This window comes from Chiloscyllium punctatum, chromosome 18 (assembly GCF_047496795.1).
Source record: "Chiloscyllium punctatum isolate Juve2018m chromosome 18, sChiPun1.3, whole genome shotgun sequence".
Classification (NCBI taxonomy): domain Eukaryota; kingdom Metazoa; phylum Chordata; class Chondrichthyes; order Orectolobiformes; family Hemiscylliidae; genus Chiloscyllium; species Chiloscyllium punctatum.
This window is the reverse complement of record NC_092756.1, coordinates 40,898,055-40,917,420: the sequence shown is the minus strand read 5'-3', so window position 1 is coordinate 40,917,420 and position 19,366 is coordinate 40,898,055. Positions and strand designations below refer to the sequence as shown.

At 44.4% G+C, this 19,366-nt stretch overlaps 1 long non-coding RNA gene and 4 other non-coding genes across 5 annotated transcripts in view; all 5 read left to right on the top strand.

Moving 5' to 3' along the window:
- The window catches only part of LOC140489145 (uncharacterized), a 323,165-nt gene that overhangs the window by 184,150 nt on the left and 119,649 nt on the right, over positions 1-19,366 (top strand). The gene's annotated exons all lie outside the window — the stretch shown is intronic.
- On the top strand, positions 8,792-8,864 carry trnav-uac (transfer RNA valine (anticodon UAC)). Its single transcript has one exon. It is a non-coding gene; the product is annotated as a tRNA-Val (tRNA).
- On the top strand, positions 13,480-13,561 carry trnal-aag (transfer RNA leucine (anticodon AAG)). Its single transcript has one exon. It is a non-coding gene; the product is annotated as a tRNA-Leu (tRNA).
- trnav-uac (transfer RNA valine (anticodon UAC)) lies at positions 14,700-14,772 on the top strand. The gene has a single exon. It is a non-coding gene; the product is annotated as a tRNA-Val (tRNA).
- trnal-aag (transfer RNA leucine (anticodon AAG)) lies at positions 16,436-16,517 on the top strand. The gene has a single exon. It is a non-coding gene; the product is annotated as a tRNA-Leu (tRNA).

Sequence of the window (19,366 nt, the reverse complement as noted above, 5' to 3'; positions counted from 1 at the left end):
AAAGACAGGACAGAGTGGAGTGTTTGTCGCAGCGTAAAGGAGATGTAGTGGAGACATAATTGAGTTAGGGTATGGACAGGGTTGACTGAACGAGTTTCCCATTGATGGAGGGATCGATTAGCAGGGGCCAGAGACTTAAGGAGAAAGGCAGAATTGTTTGAGAAGATGTGCGAAAAAGCTTTATTAGCCAGTGGGTGGTTGGAATTTGGAATACACTGTCTGCATTTTTCAGAGCGGCAGAAACCCTTAGAACCTGAATAAATATTCAGATTTGAACTTGTGATACCAAGACATATAAGGCTGTGGGATAAACATTGTGAAATGGGATTAAGTTCGTTAGGCAGTTGTTTTTGACAAGTGTCGCCACTATTGGTTGAAGGCCCTCCTTTGACACTCTTGTTCTCGGTAGTATGGTTAGTGTCCACGCCTGTCACAGGGCTCAATTCTCCACTGGGGACAGTGTAAATCTTTAAAAACTGTCACTCTATTTCCAAGTGCGGGTATTGATATTTGTCCTTCCATTCTCGATGGGACATGTCACAGGAAGGACAGTGCTGCCTGAATCAAGTGAGGAATAACAGCAGCTCTCAGGGAGGTAGATTGTCAGTGAAAGCGCAAACACGTGACTTCTGAAAACTGCACCTTGTTACGGTGTTGGAATGAAAAACATTCGGCAGACTTGTTCCGAATTGAAGTGTTTATTGAAAGCAGGAAAGTGAGGAAGAAATAGCGTAAAAGCATTCAAATATGACTGCATAAACATTTCGCGCAGCACAAATCAGATTGTAAAGCACGGAGTAGCGTTTCGATACATTGAATTTGGGTTGATTTGCTTTGATGAGGCTGAGTTACCAGGGTATAAAGCGATTAAAAATGATTCAGGTTTTGCTCACTATGATGGAACATTGGCTCAGTAATTCGCATTGCTGTTCGTTCTGAGGGTTATGTTCATTGACCAAGTTAAATTGCCCTCTCATGTGCAGGGATGGAATTAAGTAAATTAAGTGAATTAGCTTGGGTAATGCGGGGACAATGTCAGAAGTCACAGGACGCCGGGTTATAGCCCAACAGCTTTATTTGACATCATAATGGGGAGAGTTGCCCCTCTTCTGGTGAATTATAAGGGAATGGGGAGGAGAGATAGGTCTTGCAGAGATGCTCTTCAGAGACTCGACACCGGCTCGATTGACTGAAATGCTCTTTCTGAGGTGGAGGATTCTGTGATTCTCTCGGAGAGGGTAATGACGGTATTTACTGGGGTGTAAATCCATTAGAAACGATGCTGACGGGGTGTACTGAGGATGAGATTGTATTCACGTGTTGTCTTCGAAAATTTAGAACAGTTCTCCCTGAACCAAGAAAGACTTAGTTGGGTTTTTTTCAGATTATGAAATGTTTATACAGAGTCAGTCGGTGAAAAATTCCCTCTTTCAAGTAAGTAAACATCGAGACGCTAGACATTCAAAACCTTTGATAAAACCTTTGAAGGACAAAGAAATAAGGAGAACAGAATCGCTGTCGCTCCAAGAATCTGTTTTTCAAAATATTTGGAAAGGCACATTTGGTGACATACAAGGAATAAATTTCACAAGGAGGGAGACAGCGTGTGGCTTGGTAAAGGTGTAGGGGTGCAATGTTGTCGGTCGGAAGTTTCGGGGGAACAATGTCCAAGTGGGTTGACTTTAAATGTAAAGAAATTTCGTGAACGTGTGCAGCTGAATAAAATTCGGTTTCAAAAACTCTGGATGTTTAAAGATTTGGCATAATATTCTACCTGAAGCATTGTAAATGGATCTGAGTGGATTTTTCTCGTTGTGAAGGAATGATATTACATAATAATAAGAAGTGACCAGTTACTTGGAGATCGAATTCCAGCTTTAATCATATGCGTTAAAGATGTGAGGAGAAGCACCCTGATATTTGGTCCATTTTATACTCGGTGAAATCTTCCAAAGCAACGAGCAACAAAACTGGTTGGTTTTCTTTTGCATTTTAACACTCTGATTTTCTAAGCAATATTTTCCTTAAGCTGAAATAAAGTCGGAGCAAATTTGAATACAATATTAATCGTTACAATGAGATTTATCTAATTCACTTCCGATTATTACAATGAACATTGTGAGGTTGCAGCAAAATTAAAATGAAACGAACAAAACAGCGTTTCTTGCAATTTAATCCAATTCAGGTTCAGCCATGTCAGAAAGGCCATTGAGCAACAACATCGCCTTTATTTCCCTCTCCATGGCTCCTTCTTCACGTGAGAGAGAAAGTGACTGAAGAAATTATGAGTCAAATATAGGTATGAATATGACGGAAAATTCTTGTTCTCTGTTTCATTCTGACACAGTTCTGACTCAGAATGTATCAATGACAGCTATTCATTCTGTCGTGCATGGCTATTTATTGGAATTTGCTATTATTATAATTCTGGTGCATACAGAAACACAATGGCGTGGATACGATTCCGCTCAGCAAATTTCTCATCTCTTACTTTCACCACATGTATCCTGATGAGGTGACATGTCACCACTCTACAAAATGTGTTGCGAATACTGAACGATTGTGGTGTTGGGTTATTACACCGCTGTGCTCCACATTCACGAGTTCGAGTTACACTCTGGTCCCTAACATCGCAAACCACTCCCGCAGTTTTTATTGGCACCTCACACGTCTGGTAGACACTGGATAGAGAATCTTGTTCTTGCCCTTCACTGCACGGGAGATTCACAATAATCGACACCACATTAAAGTCGAAATGCAGAGTGAGAGAAGTCATTCTATTCAATTGTAGATTAACTTGGTGTAATGAGAAAGAATGCATTTTTCTTTCCGCCCCATATTCCATCTTGTCTTTCTATGAATTTGCATCGAAAGAATGAGGAGCACAAGTTTATCCAGTGGGGTTGCACATGAGTATCTTAACCTAACATTTCACACAATGATCTGATCAGTAAGTCAAACAGTGACTCGGAATTGGAACCGCAGAAAAATTCTCCAATGAAACGAACCTTTCATTCTTTCACAAATTTCTGCTGTGTGTGAATCATACAACGAACCATCATCCAGCGTGATCACTGACTTGCCAATTGTATAAGGTCAATCAACGTTCTTCAGCATTCACTGCTTCTGTACACAGCCACCTGTGCGGTGCCCAGTGTCATTTGTTATCCCCAGGTCACAGTACATTTCGTCTTCCTGAGTTTATGAACTTTTTCCTGATCTGTCTGATCTCTTTAATAAACGTTTTCTATCACTTCATCCCATCCCCCCATAATTCTGAACTTATGAATAAAATAATGAGTTAGACAAAATGTTAAACAAGTGGGAGTTTGCCACTCAGCCCATGGAGTCTGCCCCACCATTCAACGAACTCATGGTTGATCTGATAATCTTAAACTCCTTTCTGCTCACTTTCCAAGAAAAAAATTCATGATATTTCTGATTAACTATCTGGCACAGTTTAGAAACACCCAACAACACTGATGGCACAGATTTTTTGGCCACTGAGCAAAGAGATGACTTCTCATTTCTGAATTAGATGGACACTATCTAATTCTGAGATTATGTCCTCTGGTGCTCTCCTCACAGCATGGGGCAAACCACCTGCCTGTATCTACCCTGTCAAGATTCCACGAATACTGAATGTTTATAATTGGTGTTACATAATGAGAGAGTACCCCTCCACCTCCATTGTGTCGAGGAGAATAGACCCAGCCTAACCAATCATTCCATGAAGGTCCATTTTATACAGAGTTGGCAACATCCTCGTAAATCACTGCTGTCCCCTGCAGCGTCCTTACTTATTATAAAGACAGGTGGAGAAATTTCGGTGATGAAATGGGCTGACATTTCAGGCGCAGACGGGAATTGGAACTCGAAATCAGAAAGTGATTGGAATCGGATTGATCCACAGAAGGACCAAATACAGCGATGATAACTCTGACAAATGAGAATCTAATCATATTCGATTGACATTCAAAGGCTTCATTGTAACTGAAGTTCTCCGTGTAATCCTCCTGGGAGCGAGTATTTAGGAGAAATGGAGCCTGATCGCGCATATAAGAAGTTGACGACAAAAACATGTCCGTCGGTCGACTTTGTTTGATTATTAACTCAACTCTTATCTCCGTGAAGCCTACATCGTCCGCAACGCACAATTTAGATGTTGAACAGAACTCTCTCCATTTGCCTAGGTGAGTGCAGCTTCAATATCACTGAAGGAACTGGACACCCTCCACGACAATACAGTCACTTAACTGTACATTGCTCAACGCCTGAATATTTATTCCCTTAACTGCTCAGGCACAATTTCAGCAGAGTGCACCAGATAGAAGATTCACTGGAGTAAGTCATCCAGGCTTTGTTGACAGAACCTTCAAAGCTCAAAGACTGTACCGACCATAAGGACAAAGTTGAAGATGCACTGAAACGTCACCATTTATGAATTACCCTCCAAGGCACATACCAGCATGACTTGGAGAGGAAGCAGTGATAAATTCATTCAGTGGTGAAGCGGTCTTGATGGGAAAAGAGTTATACTCGAGCCCTTCACATTTTATTTTACAATTTTGAAAAATGTTGATTATCGCATTGACCAGACTTGTGCTCATTCCTTTAGTTGTTTCCGAAACTGGCGTTTGCTAAAAATCGAATATCATTCTCAGACTGAGGTCAGCAAAGAGTCTCTCGTACTACTGATCTCCCTGTTCAACAATCTTCAGAGATCTGTGAAAATCTACTCCAAAATCTCTTTCTTCCTGTACACCGCTCAGAATCCTCACTGTTATTGTTTCAATTCTCCAAATTCCTTACCACGTATTGGTCTGGATTCAAATCCATTCGTCGTTTTTCCTTTCCACCTGATTGATACATCACTGCAATCCCTGATATTATTCATCACAGTCACCTACACGACCAATTGTTGCATCGTCTGTAAACATCTAAAAGTGACTCCGACAACTAAGTTTGAATTATTGATCTACATCAGGAAACAGTGGTACTCCACTGGAACCAGGCATCCAAGCATGGTTCATTGCTGGATGGGATGAACACCTGCAATAACAACAGAATCGGACCCTTGCTATCATTCGTAAACCTAAAGGCAACTCTGCAGGATGGTTTCCTGACTGATTCCTTCTCACATAGGGGAGTGGTGAATGATCTGTCCACATTGTGACTGAGGAAGTGAGTTTACATTTCAGCGGGTAATTGAATCCCTTCCTGCAGACCCAGCCCCCATGGACCTGACTTCATGGAGGCGTCGGTATCCTTGTGTCTATATAGTTTGGATAATCAGCTGAATTTGAGACCACGCTGAGACGATTCCCAATTTTCCCCATCATCCATGCATCTTTTATATCCTTCCTGATTCTCCCACGGAGTGTGGCCATCATAGTCTGAACAACAGTTGTTTTTCATCCTTAAATCTCCTTGAACTGATCCAGAAGGAATTTATGGGTAAATCGTACTATTGTTGATCTGAAGTTATATGTTGGCAAGTCTCGTTAAGGACAGCAGATTCCCCTTTTGAAGGGTCATGACTGCATAGGCTTTCAGCAAAGTAAAACTTTTTGTCACTCGTCCTCTGAGCGGGTTTATATTCCAGATTTTATTCATCGAATCTAATTACCAGTAGCTGCCATGCTCCAGTCTCCAAGTGTTGCTGGCCCAAATATTGCCATTACATTTGCAGATGAAACGAAGATTGGTGGAGTAGCAGAAAGCATAGGGGACTGTCAAAGAATGAAGGAGAATATAGATAGGGCAGTTGAGCGGAGAAGTGGCAGATGGAGTTGTATCCAGACAAATGTGAGTTGAAGCATTTTGGGAAGTCTTATTCTAGAGCCAAGTATACAGTAAACAGAAGATTCTTGGGTAAAATTGCTGAGAAGGTTGATGTGGGAGTTCAGGTTCTTTGTACCTGAAGGTGGCTGCACAGGTGCATCGAGTGGACAAGAAGGCATATGGCATGCTTGCTTTCATCGGTCCAGGCATTGAGTGTAAGAGCTGGAAGGTCATGATAAAATTGTACAAGATTTTGGTTCAACCACACTGAGAATGCTGTGTACAGTTCTGGTTGCCAAATTACCAAAAACGACGTGGACGTTTAGGAGAGGGTGCAGAGAAGGATAATGAGGATGTTGCCTGGTATGGAAGATGCTAGCTCTGAAGAAAGGTTGAGTAGGTTACGTTTGTTTTCATTAGAAAAAACGAGATTGAGGGGGACCTGATTGACGTCTTCAAAATCATGAAGGGTATAGACAGTGTGGATAGAGATAAGCTTTTTCCCAAGGTGAGGGATTCAATAATGAGAGGTCACACGTTCAAGGTGAAAGTTGAAAAGTTTAAGACAGATAGTCATTGGAAGTATTTTACACCGAGGGTGATAGGTGCCTGGAACGTGTTGCCAGCAGATGTAGTAGAGGCAAGCACGGTAGATTCATTTCAGGTGCGCCTGGACAGATGCATATGTAGGAAGTGTGCAGAGGTATACAGATGCTTTGGAATTGGGTGATAGGTTAAGACAATGGATTTGGATCAGCTCAGGCTTCGACATCCAAAGGGCGTGTTCCTGGGCTGTAAATTTTCTCTGTTATTTTTTCTTCTTTGTTCACAACTCTGTCAATTTCATGCTACATTACTGCATCTCAGAGAATGATATTGTCAATTCTAATTATTACAGAGGGAATGAGAATATGACATGTGGCTGTGTCGGAATGAAAGTGATTTACGCTGGTCTGGAGTTTTTACTGGGAGCAAGAGGCTGATGCGGAGACGATGTGATCAAAAACAGCTTACTGTCAACGTAACAAAACAGCGCATTGTTCAGGAAAATTTCAGAGAATGTTTTCAATTAACCGACCTCTCGCTGAAGGCTCCAGCACGCTTCAGCTGAGCCAATCTGTCGTGCGGGTTAATGCTGGTGTTGTATCCTAATACAACAATTATGCTCTTCGTCCCCGCCTTTGACCGGGAGCACTCCCAGCTTTGGCATTTCTTGCGCCTCTGTGCCGTCATAGAAGAACCAGGTGCTCACCTTCAAGCCAATCAATCCATTTCGATACTATGGTTGTGAGATCAATTCTCATGTAACCGCTTTTACCACACGGACCAGAGATTATTAGAAAACCAGGCTCTGGAAAAGGACACAGGGCAGCACTGAGGAAAAGAAAATTTATTCTACATCATTTATTTCACTTGCTCATTCAGCTCTGTCTTTTCTATTGTGTGCAGTTCTGCAATTCGCATTATAGAACGGATATGATAGCACTGAAAATGATGCAGGAGAGATTTACCAGGATATTGTCTGGGTAGAAGAGTTTCAGTTGTGAAGAGAAATTGGACAGACGGGAGTTGTTTTTCTTAGACTCGAAGAGATTGAGAGGAAACATCATTGAAAAGCATAAAATAATCAGGAATATGGATGGCATAGACTGAAATCAATGTTTCTCTTTGATGGTGAGATCGATCACGGGAGGTGGGGCAGGGTGGCATAGATTTAAGGATAGAAGAGGAAAGATTTGAGTGAATGTGCAGACAAATGTCTTGAAACAGCCGTGGGTTGAAATCTGGAACTCAGTGCATGCAAAGGTTGCAGAGGCAGAAATCCGCATAACTTTCAGAAGTTTTCAGATGTGAATTTGTGATGCCAACACGTACAAGGCTATAGGCCAAGTAATTTTAAAAAGTGTTCCGATAGTTAAGCGAATGTTAATTTCCAGTATGAGCAAATAGGCTTATTTTTGCATAGAAATCCTGGGTATTACCACCGACTGTCACTGCGTGAGGTCGGGTTCAATTTGCTTCCAGGACAGGCGCTTGCATATTGGGAGGGCTCAGTGGGTAGAACTGCGCCATTCAGCGTCAGAAACCCGCCTTCGATTCAAGTCTTGTGTGACTGACTGTGTGGAATTTGCACACTCCTGCTCTCTCTCTCTCCCGTGTGAGATTCCTTTGGCTGCTCCGATTGCTTCCCACAATGCAAATGTGTGCAATTCAGGCGAATGGCAAATGGCAAACAAAATCTGAATGGACTGTAAGTGCTGTAAATAAGAGACAAAATCAGAATTGCGGCTCGGGGAAAACAGATACCTGAAATTCACTTTTTATGGCCCATTCTTATTATGTTCTTTGTTTGTCTCTTTGCAGCATTGTCTGGGAAGTGGTGGTGCACTCAGGCTCCAGTATGTTTGAAAGAGTAGTTTGGGAATTGCCCTGTTGTTAGTTGTGTGATTACTTTATGGCTCATGCCCCCGGACTGTCTCACATTTAGCATTCATGCTCGCTGTGTCTGAAAATGCATTTGGTTTTCCAGTTTTGTTTGTGTTCCGTGTTAAATGTTTTCTGTTTTGCGATTCGCTCAATACATTACGAATTAACAGGGTTTCTGAGGTAACTTCCAGCTGCAAAAATCCTCAACTGAGAATCTGGGAAACTTTCACGGAGTATGGTCAGTCGGAGCAAAAGTAAGGAAGTCGTTCGTTTCTGCAGTGTTTCACAATGCTACCTTTCCCGTGAGCAGTCGAACAGACGAAATGATTTTGCCACAGACTGCGACGGTAAGCTCCGCAAAAACGTAATTCTTTAAAGCAGGTGTAAGCAACACAACGTTATTGGGGTACACCGCGTGGAAACAGACACTTCGGTGTATCTCGTCCATTCTCACCACATCGCCAAAATTAAACAAGTCCCATTAAACAACGAGCTAACGGAAACAGAAAGGTGAAAGGTAGAATGGCTTCAACTTTCAGTGCTGGATGCCACTGAGCTGCAGCGGGGGCGACCGAGGCATGTTTCTGTAGTGTAGTGGTCATCACGTTCGCCTTACACGCGAAAGGTCCCCAGTTCGAAACTGGGCAGAAACTGCTTTGCTCTTCAACTGCAGCCTTTGACATCGACAAGAACGGAGCTGTCTTGCTTGCTTTCCCATGTGCAAACCTGCCTTCGAGTTTGCTTGAACAAATCTTCTCTCGTAATGCAATGCAATGCAATTCCATTTAATTACTGTGCAAAGCATTGTAAAGTTTTTCTCCAACCTGTTTCTGATCATATGCCATTCTGTTTGAGAGTGTAGTTACCCCCTTCTGATCCTTCCACGAAAAGCATTACCGCATTCGCATTCCTTGCGCAGGCGGCCCGGTTCAAAGACAGGGAAGAAGCTGATGTGCTGGTGTCACAGTGCACCACGGATTCCTCAACTAGTCTGTCTGTCAAATGTATCCCAAAGTCGTCTCTGAAAGACCTCATTTGGAAGGTGTCTGTCGTTATTCAACGTGCGAGAATTGGCACCAGAGGTCCTGAATCATGTTTTGGAGCAGTTCGCACGTTAGTGGCTCATTCAATCAGCAACAGCAATGAAAGAAATTACACTCTCAGAGGAACCTCTGGACCTGTGCTTTCATAGCGTCGCTAGTATTAAGGTGCGCCCCGAGATCTAAGCCACGTTGGAACTGAAACGGAGGAATCGACAGAGAGGCGACAGAATGACATCGCATCCATTTGGTTTTCTTTAAATCACTGACGAGCAGGAAAATGGAAACGGGGAGGGCGAGTGGGGAAGTGAGGCAGTTGCAGTTCTGGAGAACGTCCTTCTTTGTGATTCACTCAGCAACCAGAGACGTGACGGTGACTCAGGCGTGAGAGCTCTTCACATCGTGAACAAAAAGCAATCAAGGGCAGTTTGCACCTCTTCTGGAGTGGGTGTGGGGTGAGGTAATTACCTTTTGACTTCTGTTCCTATGTTCAGAAACTGCCTTTTGGATTGAGGTGAACAGAAACTGCATTTCTAAAAAGCACCATGGAACTTGTTAAACTTTATTGAGTCGCTTTTTTTCATCGATTCACACACAGGTTTCCAACTCTTTTGGTATCGATGAGGCTCATGTCCAGGTGTGATAATCGCTGCAGCAAATTGCACGGTTAAGGTAAAAGGCAAGGAAAGTGACATCTCGAACCGGCCCCGAGGTCAGACCGTCCTCACAATGTAATCTGTCGTTCTCGGATTGTAATGCTACCTCCGGTTTTAGGGTGGAACATTCTTTGGGAACCTTATTCTGCAAAACAGACACAGTGACTGAAACTATGCTGCACGGTATGATTTGGGACACGGCCTGCTCAGCTTTGTGCATTTTCCCTGTAGTCCGGTGTGTTTCATGTTCCGTGTAAACGTGTAAGTTGTCCTGTTTCGAGCAATGGGTGAAATCATTTAGCAAAGCAAGAATCGAAATTGCAGTAATGTCAAGTAGCTCATGGTAATTTGACCCAATCATAACCGATCATATATTCTCACGCACTCACAGATACATTTGTAGCTGAATCCAGTCTGAGAAGATAGACTCGGTTTACCAGTGATTTTTGTCTGGATTGATGGGCTATCGTTTTCTGCTGAGAAATTGATATTGTAGACGGGCACATCCCAGCAGCTGTGCGAGTCGGAGAGGGATCATGGAACCCTTTTCACGTGAGTTTGCATCTGTTGTTATGCAGGAACACAATTGGAAGTGCAAGAAAATGGACTCCCAGGCGTGCTAGTAGTGTGGCCGAGCGGTCTAAGCCGCTGGATTAAGGATCCAGTCTCGGCCGAGGCGTGAGTTCGAATCCCACCGCCGCCGTTTCTGCTGAACAGCTCCAACGGAACAGCTGGTTTAAATGCTGCTTCAATCCCTGCCTCATTTCTGTTTAAAACACAAGAAAAATGAGTTTGCTTCTCGGGGAATTGACTGCGGTGTGGTAAAGTGCCGAATTTTCCAAAGTGTCTGTGCTGTCGTGATCGTGTTCGCTTCCCGCACGGAAAATCGCCAGCAGCTGTACTGTTGCTTTCTGTTCCAGGCAAGTCGAGCTTTTACTGGAACCGAATGGAGACTGTTATTTCATCGTTGTTGCGAAACAGACTCCTCCGGTGACTCGACTCGTCGTTATTTGGTTTTCTGGCCAATGAGAAAATCGTTCCAATGTATTTCGATGTCACATGTTATTGAATTTCTCCCACTACAGTCATTTCCGTCCTGGAGTCATCGGAAGGGAAAGGTAATCTAATCGAGACTGTGTTTGGTGAAATTCACTTTTTATGGCCCATTCTTATTATGTTCTTTGTTTGTCTCTTTGCAGCATTGTCTGGGAAGTGGTGGTGCACTCAGGCTCCAGTATGTTTGAAAGAGTAGTTTGGAATTGCCCTGTTGTTAGTTGTGTGATTACTTTATGGCTCATGCCCCCGGACTGTCTCACATTTAGCATTCATGCTCGCCGTGTCTGAAAATGCATTTGGCTTTCCAGTTTTGTTTGTGTTCCGTGTTAAATGTTTTCTGTTTTGCGATTCGCTCAATACATTACGAATTAACAGGGTTTCTGAGGTAACTTCCAGCTGCAAAAATCCTCAACTGAGAATCTGGGAAACTTTCACGGAGTATGGTCAGTCGGAGCAAAAGTAAGGAAGTCGTTCGTTTCTGCAGTGTTTCACAATGCTACCTTTCCCGTGAGCAGTCGAACAGACGAAATGATTTTGCCACAGACTGCGACGGTAAGCTCCGCAAAAACGTAATTCTTTAAAGCAGGTGTAAGCAACACAACGTTATTGGGGTACACCGCGTGGAAACAGACACTTCGGTGTATCTCGTCCATTCTCACCACATCGCCAAAATTAAACAAGTCCCATTAAACAACGAGCTAACGGAAACAGAAAGGTGAAAGGTAGAATGGCTTCAACTTTCAGTGCTGGATGCCACTGAGCTGCAGCGGGGGCGACCGGGGCATGTTTCTGTAGTGTAGTGGTCATCACGTTCGCCTTACACGCGAAAGGTCCCCAGTTCGGAACTGGGCAGAAACTGCTTTGCTCTTCAACTGCAGCCTTTGACATCGACAAGAACGGAGCTGTCTTGCTTGCTTTCCCATGTGCAAACCTGCCTTCGAGTTTGCTTGAACAAATCTTCTCTCGTAATGCAATGCAATTCCATTTAATTACTGTGCAAAGCATTGTAAAGTTTTTCTCCAACCTGTTTCTGATCATATGCCATTCTGTTTGAGAGTGTAGTTACCCCCTTCTGATCCTTCCACGAAAAGCATTACCGCATTCGCATTCCTTGCGCAGGCGGCCCGGTTCAAAGACAGGGAAGAAGCTGATGTGCTGGTGTCACAGTGCACCACGGATTCCTCAACTAGTCTGTCTGTCAAATGTATCCCAAAGTCGTCTCTGAAAGACCTCATTTGGAAGGTGTCTGTCGTTATTCAACGTGCGAGAATTGGCACCAGAGGTCCTGAATCATGTTTTGGAGCAGTTCGCACGTTAGTGGCTCATTCAATCAGCAACAGCAATGAAAGAAATTACACTCTCAGAGGAACCTCTGGACCTGTGCTTTCATAGCGTCGCTAGTATTAAGGTGCGCCCCGAGATCTAAGCCACGTTGGAACTGAAACGGAGGAATCGACAGAGAGGCGACAGAATGACATCGCATCCATTTGGTTTTCTTTAAATCACTGACGAGCAGGAAAATGGAAACGGGGAGGGCGAGTGGGGAAGTGAGGCAGTTGCAGTTCTGGAGAACGTCCTTCTTTGTGATTCACTCAGCAACCAGAGACGTGACGGTGACTCAGGCGTGAGAGCTCTTCACATCGTGAACAAAAAGCAATCAAGGGCAGTTTGCACCTCTTCTGGAGTGGGGGTGGGGTGAGGTAATTACCTTTTGACTTCTGTTCCTATGTTCAGAAACTGCCTTTTGGATTGAGGTGAACAGAAACTGCATTTCTAAAAAGCACCATGGAACTTGTTAAACTTTATTGAGTCGTTTTTCTCATCGATTCCCACACAGGTTTCCAACTCTTTTGGTATCGATGAGGCTCATGTCCAGGTGTGATAATCGCTGCAGCAAATTGCACGGTTAAGGTAAAAGGCAAGGAAAGTGACATCTCGAACCGGCCCCGAGGTCAGACCGTCCTCACAATGTAATCTGTCGTTCTCGGATTGTAATGCTACCTCCGGTTTTAGGGTGGAACATTCTTTGGGAACCTTATTCTGCAAAACAGACACAGTGACTGAAACTATGCTGCACGGTATGATTTGGGACACGGCCTGCTCAGCTTTGTGCATTTTCCCTGTAGTCCGGTGTGTTTCATGTTCCGTGTAAACGTGTAAGTTGTCCTGTTTCGAGCAATGGGTGAAATCATTTAGCAAAGCAAGAATCGAAATTGCAGTAATGTCAAGTAGCTCATGGTAATTTGACCCAATCATAACCGATCATATATTCTCACGCACTCACAGATACATTTGTAGCTGAATCCAGTCTGAGAAGATAGACTCGGTTTACCAGTGATTTTTGTCTGGATTGATGGGCTATCGTTCTCTGCTGAGAAATTGATATTGTAGACGGGCACATCCCAGCAGCTGTGCGAGTCGGAGAGGGATCATGGAACACTTTTCACGTGAGTTTGCATCTGTTGTTATGCAGGAACACAATTGGAAGTGCAAGAAAATGGACTCCCGGACGTGCGGGTAGTGTGGCCGAGCGGTCTAAGGCGCTGGATTAAGGCTCCAGTCTCGACAGAGGCGTGGGTTCGAATCCCACCGCCGCCGTTTCTGCTGAACAGTTCCAACGGAACAGCTGGTTTAAATGCTGCTTCAATCCCTGCCTCATTTCTGTTTAAAACACAAGAAAAGCGAGTTTGCTTCCCGGGGAATTTACTGCGGTGTGGGAAAGTGCCGAATTTTCCAAAGTGTCTGTGCTGTCGTGATTGTGTTCGCTTCCCGCACGGACAATCGCCAGCAGCTCTACTGTTGCTTTCTGTTCCAGGCAAGTCGAGCTTTTACTCGAACCGAATGGAGACTGTTATTTCATCGTTGTTGCGAAACAGACTCCTCCGGTGACTCGACTCGTCGTTATTTGGTTTTCTGGCCAATGACAAAATCGTTCCAATGTATTTCGATGTCACATGTTATTGAATTTCTCCCACTACAGTCATTTCCGTCCTGGAGTCATCGGAAGGGAAAGGTAATCTAATCGAGACTGTGTTTGGTGAAATTCACTTTTCATGGCCCATTCTTATTATGTTCTTTGTTTGTCTCTTTGCAGCATTGTCTGGGAAGTGGTGGTGCACTCAGGCTCCAGTATGTTTGAAAGAGTAGTTTGGAATTGCCCTGTTGTTAGTTGTGTGATTACTTTATGGCTCATGCCCCCGGACTGTCTCACATTTAGCATTCATGCTCGCTGTGTCTGAAAATGCATTTGGCTTTCCAGTTTTGTTTGTGTTCCGTGTTAAATGTTTTCTGTTTTGCGATTCGCTCAATACATTACGAATTAACAGGGTTTCTGAGGTAACTTCCAGCTGCAAAAATCCTCAACTGAGAATCTGGGAAACTTTCACGGAGTATGGTCAGTCGGAGCAAAAGTAAGGAAGTCGTTCGTTTCTGCAGTGTTTCACAATGCTACCTTTCCCGTGAGCAGTCGAACAGACGAAATGATTTTGCCACAGACTGCGACGGTAAGCTCCCCAAAAACGTAATTCTTTAAAGCAGGTATTAGCAACACAACGTATTTGGGGTACACCGCGTGGAAACAGACACTTCGGTGTATCTCGTCCATTCTCACCACATCGCCAAAATTAAACAAGTCCCATTAAACAACGAGCTAACGGAAACAGAAAGGTGAAAGGTAGAATGGCTTCAACTTTCAGTGCTGGATGCCACTGAGCTGCAGCGGGGGCGACCGAGGCATGTTTCTGTAGTGTAGTGGTCATCACGTTCGCCTTACACGCGAAAGGTCCCCAGTTCGAAACTGGGCAGAAACTGCTTTGCTCTTCAACTGCAGCCTTTGACATCGATAAGAACGGAGCTGTCTTGCTTGCTTTCCCATGTGCAAACCTGCCTTCGAGTTTGCTTGAACAAATCTTCTCTCGTAATGCAATGCAATGCAATTCCATTTAATTACTGTGCAAAGCATTGTAAAGTTTTTCTCCAACCTGTTTCTGATCATATGCCATTCTGTTTGAGAGTGTAGTTACCCCCTTCTGATCCTTCCACGAAAAGCATTACCGCATTCGCATTCCTTGCGCAGGCGGCCCGGTTCAAAGACAGGGAAGAAGCTGATGTGCTGGTGTCACAGTGCACCACGGATTCCTCAACTAGTCTGTCTGTCAAATGTATCCCAAAGTCGTCTCTGAAAGACCTCATTTGGAAGGTGTCTGTCGTTATTCAACGTGCGAGAATTGGCACCAGAGGTCCTGAATCATGTTTTGGAGCAGTTCGCACGTTAGTGGCTCATTCAATCAGCAACAGCAATGAAAGAAATTACACTCTCAGAGGAACCTCTGGACCTGTGCATTCATAGCGTCGCTAGTATTAAGGTGCGCCCCGAGATCTAAGCCACGTTGGAACTGAAACGGAGGAATCGACAGAGAGGCGACAGAATGACATCGCATCCATTTGGTTTTCTTTAAATCACTGACGAGCAGGAAAATGGAAACGGGGAGGGCGAGTGGGGAAGTGAGGCAGTTGCAGTTCTGGAGAACGTCCTTCTTTGTGATTCACTCAGCAACCAGAGACGTGACGGTGACTCAGGCGTGAGAGCTCTTCACATCGTGAACAAAAAGCAATCAAGGGCAGTTTGCACCTCTTCTGGAGTGGGGGTGGGGTGAGGTAATTACCTTTTGACTTCTGTTCCTATGTTCAGAAACTGCCTTTTGGATTGAGGTGAACAGAAACTGCATTTCTAAAAAGCACCATGGAACTTGTTAAACTTTATTGAGTCGTTTTTCTCATCGATTCCCACACAGGTTTCCAACTCTTTTGGTATCGATGAGGCTCATGTCCAGGTGTGATAATCGCTGCAGCAAATTGCACGGTTAAGGTAAAAGGCAAGGAAAGTGACATCTCGAACCGGCCCCGAGGTCAGACCGTCCTCACAATGTAATCTGTCGTTCTCGGATTGTAATGCTACCTCCGGTTTTAGGGTGGAACATTCTTTGGGAACCTTATTCTGCAAAACAGACACAGTGACTGAAACTATGCTGCACGGTATGATTTGGGACACGGCCTGCTCAGCTTTGTGCATTTTCCCTGTAGTCCGGTGTGTTTCATGTTCCGTGTAAACGTGTAAGTTGTCCTGTTTCGAGCAATGGGTGAAATCATTTAGCAAAGCAAGAATCGAAATTGCAGTAATGTCAAGTAGCTCATGGTAATTTGACCCAATCATAACCGATCATATATTCTCACGCACTCACAGATACATTTGTAGCTGAATCCAGTCTGAGAAGATAGACTCGGTTTACCAGTGATTTTTGTCTGGATTGATGGGCTATCGTTCTCTGCTGAGAAATTGATATTGTAGACGGGCACATCCCAGCAGCTGTGCGAGTCGGAGAGGGATCATGGAACACTTTTCACGTGAGTTTGCATCTGTTGTTATGCAGGAACACAATTGGAAGTGCAAGAAAATGGACTCCCGGACGTGCGGGTAGTGTGGCCGAGCGGTCTAAGGCGCTGGATTAAGGCTCCAGTCTCGACAGAGGCGTGGGTTCGAATCCCACCGCCGCCGTTTCTGCTGAACAGCTCCAACGGAACAGCTGGTTTAAATGCTGCTTCTTTCCCTGCCTCATTTCTGTTTAAAACACAAGAAAAATGAGTTTGCTTCCCGGGGAATTGACTGCGGTGTGGTAAAGTGCCGAATTTTCCAAAGTGTCTGTGCTGTCGTGATCGTGTTCGCTTCCCGCACGGAAAATCGCCAGCAACTCTACTGTTGCTTTCTGTTCCAGGCAAGTCGAGCTTTTACTCGAACCGAATGGAGACTGTTATTTCATCGTTGTTGCGAAACAGACTCCTCCGGTGACTCGACTCGTCGTTATTTGGTTTTCTGGCCAATGAGAAAATCGTTCCAATGTATTTCGATGTCACATGTTATTGAATTTCTCCCACTACAGTCATTTCCGTCCTGGAGTCATCGGAAGGGAAAGGTAATCTAATCGAGACTGTGTTTGGTGAAATTCACTTTTTATGGCCCATTCTTATTATGTTCTTTGTTTGTCTCTTTGCAGCATTGTCTGGGAAGTGGTGGTGCACTCAGGCTCCAGTATGTTTGAAAGAGTAGTTTGGAATTGCCCTGTTGTTAGTTGTGTGATTACTTTATGGCTCATGCCCCCGGACTGTCTCACATTTAGCATTCATGCTCGCCGTGTCTGAAAATGCATTTGGCTTTCCAGTTTTGTTTGTGTTCCGTGTTAAATGTTTTCTGTTTTGCGATTCGCTCAATACATTACGAATTAACAGGGTTTCTGAGGTAACTTCCAGCTGCAAAAATCCTCAACTGAGAATCTGGGAAACTTTCACGGAGTATGGTCAGTCGGAGCAAAAGTAAGGAAGTCGTTCGTTTCTGCAGTGTTTCACAATGCTACCTTTCCCGTGAGCAGTCGAACAGACGAAATGATTTTGCCACAGACTGCGACGGTAAGCTCCGCAAAAACGTAATTCTTTAAAGCAGGTGTAAGCAACACAACGTTATTGGGGTACACCGCGTGGAAACAGACACTTCGGTGTATCTCGTCCATTCTCACCACATCGCCAAAATTAAACAAGTCCCATTAAACAACGAGCTAACGGAAACAGAAAGGTGAAAGGTAGAATGGCTTCAACTTTCAGTGCTGGATGCCACTGAGCTGCAGCGGGGGCGACCGGGGCATGTTTCTGTAGTGTAGTGGTCATCACGTTCGCCTTACACGCGAAAGGTCCCCAGTTCGGAACTGGGCAGAAACTGCTTTGCTCTTCAACTGCAGCCTTTGACATCGACAAGAACGGAGCTGTCTTGCTTGCTTTCCCATGTGCAAACCTGCCTTCGAGTTTGCTTGAACAAATCTTCTCTCGTAATGCAATGCAATTCCATTTAATTACTGTGCAAAGCATTGTAAAGTTTTTCTCCAACCTGTTTCTGATCATATGCCATTCTGTTTGAGAGTGTAGTTACCCCCTTCTGATCCTTCCACGAAAAGCATTACCGCATTCGCATTCCTTGCGCAGGCGGCCCGGTTCAAAGACAGGGAAGAAGCTGATGTGCTGGTGTCACAGTGCACCACGGATTCCTCAACTAGTCTGTCTGTCAAATGTATCCCAAAGTCGTCTCTGAAAGACCTCATTTGGAAGGTGTCTGTCGTTATTCAACGTGCGAGAATTGGCACCAGAGGTCCTGAATCATGTTTTGGAGCAGTTCGCACGTTAGTGGCTCATTCAATCAGCAACAGCAATGAAAGAAATTACACTCTCAGAGGAACCTCTGGACCTGTGCTTTCATAGCGTCGCTAGTATTAAGGTGCGCCCCGAGATCTAAGCCACGTTGGAACTGAAACGGAGGAATCGACAGAGAGGCGACAGAATGACATCGCATCCATTTGGTTTTCTTTAAATCACTGACGAGCAGGAAAATGGAAACGGGGAGGGCGAGTGGGGAAGTGAGGCAGTTGCAGTTCTGGAGAACGTCCTTCTTTGTGATTCACTCAGCAACCAGAGACGTGACGGTGACTCAGGCGTGAGAGCTCTTCACATCGTGAACAAAAAGCAATCAAGGGCAGTTTGCACCTCTTCTGGAGTGGGGGTGGGGTGAGGTAATTACCTTTTGACTTCTGTTCCTATGTTCAGAAACTGCCTTTTGGATTGAGGTGAACAGAAACTGCATTTCTAAAAAGCACCATGGAACTTGTTAAACTTTATTGAGTCGTTTTTCTCATCGATTCCCACACAGGTTTCCAACTCTTTTGGTATCGATGAGGCTCATGTCCAGGTGTGATAATCGCTGCAGCAAATTGCACGGTTAAGGTAAAAGGCAAGGAAAGTGACATCTCGAACCGGCCCCGAGGTCAGACCGTCCTCACAATGTAATCTGTCGTTCTCGGATTGTAATGCTACCTCCGGTTTTAGGGTGGAACATTCTTTGGGAACCTTATTCTGCAAAACAGACACAGTGACTGAAACTATGCTGCACGGTATGATTTGGGACACGGCCTGCTCAGCTTTGTGCATTTTCCCTGTAGTCCGGTGTGTTTCATGTTCCGTGTAAACGTGTAAGTTGTCCTGTTTCGAGCAATGGGTGAAATCATTTAGCAAAGCAAGAATCGAAATTGCAGTAATGTCAAGTAGCTCATGGTAATTTGACCCAATCATAACCGATCATATATTCTCACGCACTCACAGATACATTTGTAGCTGAATCCAGTCTGAGAAGATAGACTCGGTTTACCAGTGATTTTTGTCTGGATTGATGGGCTATCGTTCTCTGCTGAGAAATTGATATTGTAGACGGGCACATCCCAGCAGCTGTGCGAGTCGGAGAGGGATCATGGAACACTTTTCACGTGAGTTTGCATCTGTTGTTATGCAGGAACACAATTGGAAGTGCAAGAA